Source organism: Poecilia formosa, unplaced genomic scaffold (genome assembly GCF_000485575.1).
Source record: "Poecilia formosa unplaced genomic scaffold, Poecilia_formosa-5.1.2 Scaffold964, whole genome shotgun sequence".
NCBI lineage: Eukaryota > Metazoa > Chordata > Actinopteri > Cyprinodontiformes > Poeciliidae > Poecilia > Poecilia formosa.
In genome coordinates, this window is record NW_006800903.1 from 2908 (window position 1) to 14395 (window position 11488).

The 11488-nt window shown below is 39.9% G+C and overlaps 1 protein-coding gene across 1 annotated transcript in view; it reads left to right on the forward strand.

Moving 5' to 3' along the window:
• Positions 1–10570: 10570 nt before the first annotated feature.
• The window catches only part of LOC103132229 (procyclic form-specific polypeptide B-alpha-like), a 46380-nt gene continuing 45462 nt past the window's right edge, over positions 10571–11488 (forward strand). The window contains exon 1 of the mRNA XM_007543994.2: positions 10571–10718. The gene's annotated coding sequence lies outside the window, so the exon portion shown is untranslated. The remainder of the gene's footprint in view (positions 10719–11488) is intronic.

An 11488-nucleotide genomic window follows, 5' to 3' on the forward strand; every position in this document is an offset into this window, starting at 1 on the left:
AATTCAGGGCGAGTTATTTTTAATTCTAAATGAATATCCTTGTTGGACTATTATTTAAGTGCTATTCTCCTTTAAGATACATTTACCTAACGCCAGAATAAATGCAATGTACATTATGCAGCAAAGGAAATTAGAAGATCGGACATGTATCCATTATGGAGATAAGTTTTGGACGGGCGATGTGCCTTGTACGCAGGGAAGAAGCTTTTTAGTTATCTAGCTTTGCTAGCAAAGTCGTAGCTACCAGCTAGCTAGTAGCACATCAACAGCAGCCTAATGTCTGTATGATAAAAATACTGAATCGATAGATAAGAACAGTTTCTCCTCACCTGGCTGTCTCCTCCCACTCAGTAGTTCTTCAGAGAAAGGCAGACGCAGAGGCCTGTCAGTGTCTGTTGTATTTCATTACCTCTCTGCTTAAACCGCGACTCCAATACTACAACGTTTTCCGTCATCTGACAAGTAGCAAGTCTACTCCACTTTATTCACTAAAAACGTTTTTAATATATATAATTCACCAAAAACTGATCTGTAATCTGGAACGTTCGCTATGCTGAGCTAGTTAGCCGCCTTATCTCACTGCGCGAGAGGCAACTGAGTCATGTGTCACGGGCAAAAGGTCAAAGGTAACAAGGTGACTGGAAAGCTTATTATGTTGTACAAAAAAAATAAATAAATAAAATAATTTTAGTACCTGTTATTATGTGTCAGAAGAGGGCTTTGAAAATAATAATACCAACAAAAAAATAAAAATAAAAAAATAACCAAAAGGGCACTTTGGGGCAAGGAGCAAAAAGGGCAGGTGCTCAAGCACCCCCTGCACGTGCCTGGAAACGAGGTCCTGCATCGCTAGAAATAAAAGCCCCCCTAATTCAAAGTATCAACGCGCTAAAAGTTTATTTTTCTCAACAAGAATGAGTGGGGATAAAAATAAGAAGGGTCGAGTTCAGCCTCGGAGCTCAGAATACGACACGAAAGCAAAGCTTGCGGAACACACCCAGTCGTGGAAGGAGAGAAGATGGCGAATGAGGCCTTGCCTGCTACAATTAGCTCATTGAGAAAGGTGGTGGGTGAAGTAATGGCAGAGGGCCTATTGAATGAGCTGACAACCGAAATAAATCAACAGGTTAGTGCCGCTATTAACAAGACCGAGGAGATGGGTGAGCGTCTTGGAGAAATGGAAAAGAGCATGGCAGAGAAAGAGAGATGCTATCGTCCAGCTGCTAAATGACCAGAAATTACTTTGGGAAAAGATCACGGATGTGGAAGGACGCTCACGCCGGAACAATTTACGGGTATATGGCATCCCTGAAAATGCGGAAGGTACCTCAATGCAGAGGTACGTGGAAAACATGCTTAAAACTGAACTCGGTGACAGTTTGGACTTAGGCAGTGAGAAGAATCTGGGGATAGAAAGAGCCCACAGAGCGCTGGGTGCGCAGCCTCCACCGAGTACCCCACCTCGGTCCACGGTAGTACGCTTCCTGAAATTTTATATATAAATATATATATATATAGATATATATATATATACAAGAAGCCAATCAGAAAGCGTGGTGACGTAAGAACAGAGGGGAATCCCAAACAGCTGACATATCGCGCAACTGAGTCCGGTGGATATCGGAGATGATATGTGGAAATGTTTATTATTATGTGTAAAGGTCATTATTATATATGTTTATTCAGTTAAAAATGTTAACTATGAAAAAACATAACTCACCTCCAAATCATAGTGCAGCAAATAGAGCGGCTGCTCCCGCTGTCTTTTATCCACCGCCTTTTCTTTTTGTTACGTCTTTAAACTGTCACTATGTTTCTACGTCGTCATCCGTGTTTGGTTATTCTAAATTCCCGCTATGTTGGGGGTTTTGTGCATTTTCTTCTGGAATCGGGATGTTCATAACTGGAATCGGTTCGTGTTGCTCCTGCCTTGTGGCTAAACACGAACCGATCGAACCTGTTGGACTTTTATCAGCTCTGTGGTCACAGAGGTTTGGAGAATCGGCCGACAATCCTTAAATCTTTCCGTCTAAACCAGACTTAAGACTCACAAGCTCTACTCATCTCCTCTCGCCCACTGCCCAAAGCTCTTCGACTGTGGTCAACATGGTAACGTTTATATATCCCTTCAAAATAAGATACAGATGCGCCACAAAAACAAACATTTTACTCTCATGAAAATTTTAACTCACTATAATGACTAACGGAGCCCTGAGCTTGTTTCTCTGCAACGAGACGGTCCCATCTGGGAGTGATGGGAGACAATGACACCCGAAGTGTTGCTTATATCCACAGCCTGCTTGGTCTGAACGTAGCGAAGCAGTTTGAAGCTTCATTGCCTCATTAGCTGCCGGTCGCCGCATGTTACACAGAGCGGCTTGATGTGGGACTCACCTACCGGTCCGGGATAAATCCATCCTCCTGTCTCTTCTCTGGGCCTTTCCCCCTTTGCAAAGAAACTTTCCAAAGACATCTGATCTGTTTCTTACTCATTTTGCTGCTTGTGGGCTCAAAATTGGGGCGCAAGTAACCAAGAGCATCCGGTTGAAGGATTTTCAAAATAAAAGATCCTCCAGACTCAAATAATACATAAAACGGAAATATTTTAATTATTTCTTGCGCGGCCCGGTACCAATTGGTCCACGGACTGGTACCGGTCCACGGACCGGGGGTTTGGGACCACTGATCTACAACAGTGCGGAGGAGGCTGCGCTGGACCTGAGAAGACGTGGATTCATGGTGGGACCGGTGTCTGCAAACAGATCCAAAGCCATCACAGCGGAGACAATCAATCTTCTGCCAATGGATATAGTGGGATCACGACACGCTGGGAGCGCACCTGGCCTGCGAGAGAGCACACGGGAAAAGCTAAAGGCGTTTCAGCGGCCAGGCAGAGAGGACGTCGCTATGGATGAATAATCTTCCTCAACAACACTAAAGACACACTTGAGCACTTCACAGCGAGAGCTTCTGGACAGCTGGCTGGTACCATTCGGAGCGTCAAGGGGTGGCCGTCTCTGCACATGAGTATGGTGAGGGCTGTGACTCCCCTTCATAACAGGAGTGATGAAGATTTGATGCAGGTGACTCTTAAATTAACCTTTTCAGTTTCCTTTCTTCAAGTAGGCAACTAAGCAGCGGCCCCACTAGTGGCAGTTTCCCCTTCATTAAGAGGAATAAAGGATCCTCTTATTTGGAAGACCTGTTCGTCGTTATGTCAAGTTCTGTTATGTATTTCTGTTCTTTGTGTTCTGAGGGCTAGGAGTGTTGTTATACAGGTAGAAAAAAACATGTTCGTGTTTAAATGATATGCAGTACTACAATATACAGACTTTCAATGTGAATGGTATAAAAAAATCCAATTAAAAGAAGCAAGATCATTTCAAAGTTTAAACAAGAACAGGTTGGCATTGGGTTCTTGCAGGAAACACATTTGTCGAATGAAGAACATGAGAAAATAAAAAAAATGGGGTATAGAAAAACATATGCTTCTCACAGATCTGGGGAAAAAAAGAGGGGTAGCCATTCTAATACCAAACAGTATCAGGTTTGATTTTATTGCAGAACATAAAGGTAAAGAAGGTAGATATGTGTTGTTAAAGGGGAAGCTGGAACAGGAAGAGGTCACCCTATGTAATATCTATGCCCCCCCTGGTAGTAGTATTGACTTCTTTAAGGAGGTATTTAGTCTTGTGGCTGCAGAAGCCAGTGGCACTTGTATATGTGCAGGTGATTTTAATTTACTCCTAAACCCAAAAATGGATACGACTAGCAGGGAATGAGGAAGGACTCGCGTAGAAAAGCAATTCAAGAAAATAATGCAAGAATTGGGACTCGCAGATACATGGAGATCTCTCCATAAATATGACCGTGAATTTACTTTTTACTCAACTAGACATAACGTATATACCAGAATTGATTATTTTTTTTATGTTCGATAAGGATCTTCAGAGTGAAAGATCGTATAATAGGACAAAGAGACATCTCCGATCACTCTGGTTTAACTATGAAAATTAATTTAACTAGAAGCCCTAAAAACACGCTATGGAGGCTTAACACAAGTTTATTAAATCGCACGGAATTCAAAACAGAAATGGCAGAAGAGCTTAAAACTTATTTAGAATTCGACGATAATGGAACAATTAACCCTACAATTCTGTGGGATGCGGCTAAAGCATATATTAGGGGTAAAATAATTGCAAAATGTGCTAATTTAAAGAAGATCAGAGTGAAAAAACTAACAGACTTACAAGAAAATTTAAAAAGATTGGAGCAGCTGCATTCGATTAACAAAAGCCCTTTCTTACTGGAACAAATGAGGCCGGTTAAGCAGGAGATTCACACAATTTTAAATGAGGAAATTGAAAAAAACTTAAATATATGAGACAAAGGTATTATGAGGCAGGGCCTAAAGCTTCTAAGGTGCTTTCATGGAGGCTCGGGAAATAACAGGTGGAAAACACAATCTATAAAGTTCGGAACCCAAGAACTAACAAGATAACTAGTAAACATGAAGAAATTCAGAGTTCATTTGAAGGGTACTATGCAGCTCTGTACACACAGCCGGACAAAATGGATAATCAAACAATTCAAAAATTTCTTAACTCTTTGGATCTTCCATCTATAGGAAAAAACCAAAATGACAAGTTAATGGCAGAAATATCAGCTGAGGAAGTTGACCGAGGAATATCCAATCTTAAGACCAAAAAAATCACCGGGCTGAGATGGGTTCCCTCCGGAGTGGTATAAGGCCATGAGGGAATCTGTTCTCCCACTATTGAAGGCCTCCTTTAACTACACCCTGGGAGGGGGCGCTCTACCACCATCATGGCGAGAGGCGTTTATATCGGTCATACCAAAGGTGGGGAAGGACAAAACGGATCCTAAAGGGTATAGACCAATTAGTGTATTAAATGTAGTACCTTAAACCACTCTATGAGAAAAAACTAAAATGGTGGGTGCTTGGGTTCGACATCAATGAGGTACACCATTATGTAGGCAATACAACTGACCTGGTTTGTAACAAATATGACCCAGAGAAATGGAAATTCAGGCAAAATTACTCAGCTTCACTTTATTAACTAAGGTGACAGGGAACCCTCACTGTTAATCACCAGTTGAACTGTAAGCTGTGAACACTTTTAAGATTTAGGGAAAACAAAACAAAAAAACAAAACAAAAAACAACATATACTTTTCACATAAGGCAGCACATAAGGCAGGCCAACTAAACAATTAATGTTCACAAGCAATGTCCAAGTTAGTATATCGTCCTGAACAGTCAGTTCTACTCACGACCTTCAAATGGTGGTGGGAAAATGGGAAAAAACCGGAGAAAACCCAACGTTGCAGGCCTGTGACCAACGAGGCGTAGATGTTGAAATCCCAGAGGGAGGACGAAGGAAAGAAACAATTTGAGAGCGTTGCAATTCGGAGAAAACATAGGAAACGCTGAGATGCCTCCCTCCTCTCAACTTCGCAGGGGCTCAACGGCTGCCGCAGGATCGTGGCGCTAAAGCGTTAGCCCACTTAGCTTAGCCCGAAGTCCGTCGCGACCACTTGCTCCGGTCCCCTCTTGGCTCGTCCCTCCAGCGTCAACTGAACTCCTTCAACTTCTCCCGACTTCCGTGCCCTTTCGTCCTGTTGTCCCTTTGTCTCTCCTTTTCGTCTGTCTTTTTTCCTTTCTTATTTATTCCTCTTTTTGTCTCTCCTCGTCCGCCTCCGTTCTCCACCCTTACCACACTCCCCCTTGCTCCCGCCCTCCCCTCCTCCCCACCAATCCCCAGTCCCGCACCGGACAAACTGTCCCCACTGCCAATGAAAATGGTGAGATCAGAAAATGCGCAGTGCAGCTTACGTCACACTGCTTCTTTCAGTTACAATATTTACACAATAGCTCACTAACAAACAATAGTTTTAATCATCAAATAAGGTAATTACTCAATAGTGACCTTTATATTAAGGTCACTATTGAGGTGAAGGAAAATACCAATGTATTTCTTTCAGAAAGAAGAATACTAAACACTTAGTTGTTCACCAATGTATGTTTGAGTAAACAATAATTTACTTTTAATACACTTGTATCTTATTTTGAACTATGTAAAATTAACCTTAACAAATAGTAACTACCATAACCTCAGTTTATCACTGGGCTACATAAATATAGACTATAAATTATATGCTGCAATATTAGCTAAGAGATTAAGTACCCTGATTCCTTTTCTGATAGATGAGGACCAGACAGGTTTCATTGGTAATAGACAAACACATGATAGTATAAGAAGGGCTGTGCATGTTATTGATCATATAACTAAAGAAAAATCAAGTGCAGTCCTTCTCAGTTTAGATGCCGAGAAGGCATATGATACTGTAGGGTGGGAGTTTTTGTTTCAAGTAATGGAAGAGATTTGGGTTCTGTGATAGATTTATTCAATGTATAAAAAATGTGTATTCCTCACCAAAAGCAAGAATTAAAATCAATGGAAGTCTCTCGAATCAAATAACTCTACAACGAGGATGTAGGCAGGGATGTCCTTTAAGCCCACTACTCTTTAACCTTTTTATCGAACCACTGGCTCAGGTTATTAGAGAAGAGGATGGGTTGGAGGGGGTGACAATAGGGAATGTGGAAAACAAAATATGCTTGTATGCGGATGATGTTTTAGTAGTAATTAAAAACCCTGAATCTGGTATTCCATTGCTTATGAACATCCTGGAAACATATGGCAGACTCTCAGGTTATAAACTCAACATACAAAAAACCCCCAATTTCTGACCCTTCATTTTGTTCCATCAAAACAGTTAATAAATTAACAATTTAATTGGCACCAATTACAAATAGAATACTTGGACGTTATACTAACAAAAAATTTGGCTCAATTATATGAGGTTAATTACAAACGAATAAATAAGAAAATATATGAGGACCTGGACAGGTGGAGCCTGCTCCCCCTTGACGTTGGCAGCAGAATCCAAACAATAAAGATAAATGTTCTTCCAAGATTATTGTACATATTTACAGCACTTCCAGTAGAGGTTCCAGCAAAACAATTTAGGGAGTGGGATAAGCATTTTTCAAGGTTTATATGGAGCAACAAAAGGCCAAGAGTAAGATACTCGACCCTGGAGCTGACTGGGGATCGGGGAGGGTATGGGTCTGCCTTTCCTAGTGGATTATTACCTGTCTGCCCAGATTAGACCTCTGGTGTGCTGGTGTAATCCAGCCTATGATGCTAAATGGAAGGACATAGAGCTTTCCTTGTTGGACGTCCCTATACAGTCTGTTCTGGGGTGCCCAGGTATACCAATTACAAAATCTGTGTTTGAGTTTCTCCTCGAAAAAGTGGGCAGAGGTAGTTAAAAATTTCAACCTCCATAAACAGATAGGAGTTTTGAGTTGGCCTGCGTACCACCCGCGCTTCCTCCCAGCATCGATAGACCACAAATATAGAAGATGGGCAAAACAGGGAATCACTGCTTTCTGTAATATAATTAAAAACGGGGAGTTGGTCAAATTTGAGGATTTGTGCTGGACTTATGACATGGGCAGAGAAGATTTCTACCGTTATTTACAGGTCCGAAGTTTCTTCAGGAAAGAAATCAAAACTTATGACTTGGATGCAGAAGCAGGAATAGTACAAATATTTATGGATTCATATGCTGGTAAAAATACAAAAGGCACTATCGGCAAACTTTATAGAAATTTAGCATCTATGAATAAGAAATCAACTGACTATCAGACAATGATGGGAAAGGGAAGCAAATGTAATAATTTTACTTGAGGCCTGGCTGCAGATTTGGAGGAATACTCTGTTCACCACAAATTCATTAACATGGTGCGATTTCGGCTGGAAGAATCTAATCAGATTTTTATTACGCCAAAGCAGAAATCAAAGCTGGGTGATTCTCAGTTCTCTTGCTGGAGGAAGTGTGGTGTGGTCCCTGCAGACTGTTTTCATATATTTTGGGACTGTCCACAATTGAAAACCTTCTGGAAGGATGTTAATCGAGTAATCTATGAAATTCTGGGTATAACTTTAGCTCTTTCATTTTCTGCTATGTACCTTGGAATACTCCCGGAAGGACTTGATAATAAGGACACATACATGTTGAAGATATTTCTGATTGCAAGCAAGAAGGCAATTACTAAATGTTGGCTCCAACCTAGACCCCCTGCTCTGGAGCTTCTTGTGAATATCATAAACTTGCTATACAATATGGAAATATTGACATTTAAAATACGTCTCCAGAAGGAGAAAGGAGAGAAACTTTGGGGAAAATGGGATTATTTTATAAACAAAAGTGTGTAACAGTTGATGTTTGTGATTCTACATCTCTCGGACAGACACCTGGGAGCTATTGTCTGTATTTATTTTGTGTAATTTTATACAGTGAAATGTCTGCATTGTAATGGTCACCAGTATGACCAGCTCTACCTGCCCTAGCCCTCATGTTCTGAATGTATGTGTTGTTTAAAAACGACTAAAAATAAAGTAAAAAAAAGAAAAGAATACATCTCCAGGTAAAGATGGCATACGCTATATAATGATTGAACAGTTGTCAGATGGAGTAGTTTTAAAGTTATACAATAAATATGGGAACATGGTGAATTGCCCTCCAGTTGGAAACATTCAGTCGTTGTACCGATAGTAAAACCAGGTAAGGATAAGGTAGAGGTAAAAAGTTATAGGCCTATAGCCCTTATATCTAATTTACGTAAAATGATTGGAGAAATAACTTGGAGGTTAATATATGAAATGGAAAAAAGACGTATTTTTCTTACTGAGAAAAAGACGTCTAAAAACCCACTAAAACCACTTCCTATCAGAGTAGTTTTAGTAGTGGAAGGACAACAGCAGGTCTAATTTTTTGTTTAGAAAATTAAATAAAAAAGGCTCAGGTAAATAAAGAAATTCACTTAGCCACATTTTTTGATATTGAAAAAGTGTATGACATGCTTTGGAAGGATGGTTTATTAAGATGGATAAAATGGGAATAAGGGATAAAATGTTTAATTGCATTAAGGATTTTTTAAATAATAGAACGATAGAAGTAAGAGTTGGGGTAAATTATTCAACTATTTATGCTATACAAAACGGAACTCCACAAGGTAGTGCATGTAGTTCATTGCTTTTTAATGTAATGATTAATGATATTTTTAATAATATAAATTTTAGAGGGCTGCACAGTGGCACAGTTGGTAGAGCTGTCGCCTTGCAGCAAGAAGGTTCTGGGTTCAATTCCCAGCCAGGTCTTTCTGCATGGAGTTTGCATGTTCTCCCTGTGCATGGTGGGTTTTCTCCAGGTTCTCCGGTTTCCTCCCACAGTCCAAAAACATGACTGTCAGGTTAACTGGCCTCTCCAAATTGCCCCTAGGTGTGAGTGTGTGCATGGTTGTGTGTCTCTGTGGTGCCCTGCAACATACTGGTGACCTGTCCAGGGTGACCCCACCTCTCACCCAGAACATTAGCTGGAGAGGCACCAGCAACCCTCCTGATCCCACCAAGGGACAAGGGTGTAAAGAAAATGGATGGATGGATGGATGGATGGATAGATTTTAGAATCAGTAAAGCTTTATTTGCAGATGATGGGGCATTATGGGTGAGAGGAGGCAATTAAAAATAGAATGCAATCAGCAACTGATGGGGTTGAAAGATGAATTGGGGTTTCATTTGTCTATAGAGAAAACACAAATAACCCTTTTCTTTGAAAAACATGTTAATCCTACAGTAGATCTTAGATTATATGGGCAAAAATTGAAGCAGGTAAATATAAGGACCTAGGTGTATGGTTTGATGTAAAACTTTCATTTAAGATTGTTATAGAATTTTTATTAAGGAATGAGAAGCTGTTTCAATAAGCAGAGAAAGATTTAAGTCTCAAAGGCAAAAGCGCTCGAAGACCCGTCTCACTGAGCGTGTTTATTATTAACACTTTGGTGCAAAGAAACTGATTGAAAATCGATTTCTTTTTACTGCATGTTTATGTCTGTTAAGGCTCAGATGGAACGGCACTGAAAGCAGCCCTTTAAACCATTCAGACACGAACACAATGGAGACACACTCAGATGACTGATTACCCGCGATAATAACTCAATAATCCATGGAAAAACCTTATAAGCTTGTATTAAAGCAGAAATTACGGCCACCATAAGAAAGGCTTACAGTATCAATTATGCCACATGAACTGATCAGTGGATTATTGCGAGCGAACCCAAAACATTTTGTGAGGGGACGCAAAAGAAAAAAAATTCCCCATGTCCCCTGGAGGGCTCCGTATAGTTTTGATTAGTCAAAACTAAATTATAGATATCTTAAAAGTAAATAATGACTAGACAAAATTAAATTAAAAGATATCTTGAATTGTAATTTTGACTCGTCAAAATGAATTATTAATCTTACTAGTCAGAATGTAAATGCAGATATCTTAAATTACCATTCGGGATAGTTAAAATGTAGTTTTGTCTACTCAAAATGCATTTTTAGATATCTGGAATGTAATTATGGTCTTGTGAAGAATTTCTCACAAGAACTCTTAGTCAGACGAAACCGAATTTATGTTAAAACGGCTTGCCATAATAGGTCACATAATCAGTTACGCAACATCCGTCAAATTTAGTTTCGTTTTCACCTTTCTCTGCGTGGCTACAGTCCGGTTGATGTGTCTCTTATTTGTTGTTCAGATGTTCTTCTTCAACTCTTTGGATCGTTTAAACAAACTGGAAGTTTGATTTGTTCAATATTTAGACTTTATCTTCGGGAAATGTCCCGTTTTTCTTGCTCTCTGACATTTGGAGAAAATGTTCAATTCTGGTTTCAGCTCAAAGTTTAAACTCTCTGCTGTGTCAAGATGAATCTACAAGATTATTAGATTAATGTTGAACTGGAAACAGACATGATGAACAGTTGATGTTTCTTTGTTTTCTTTGCTGAACAAACTGCGTCATGTTTTTATTTCCTGGTATGAAAATGGTCTCCACCATAACAGTCAGACACAGCAGGTTCCTTCTGCTTCCTTTCAAAATAAAATAGTAGTGTTGTAAAATGTTTGATTCAGTCAGGTTATTAAATAGTTACTTTTTGATGGAGCAGATAATCCAATTGTAGAGATAATTAAAAATAGTTCCTGATATTTAATCAGTGTCAGTAGTGTAGAGATTCCATAATCAGTGAATGTAAATGTTGCTCCATGTCTCCATCTAGTGGACTGATAGAAGTGCAGGTTGAATCAGTGAATGTAAATGTTGCTCCATGTCTCCATCTAGTGGACTGATAGTAGAAGTGCAGGTTGAATCAGTGAATGTAAATGTTGCTCCATGTCTCCATCTAGTGGACTGATAGTAGAAGTGCAGGTTGAACCAGTGAATGTAAATGTTGCTCCATGTCTCCATCTAGTGGACTGATAGTAGAAGTGGAGGTTGAATCAGTGAATGTAAATGTTGCTCCATGTCTCCATCTAGTGGACTGATAGTAGAAGTGGAGGTTGAATCA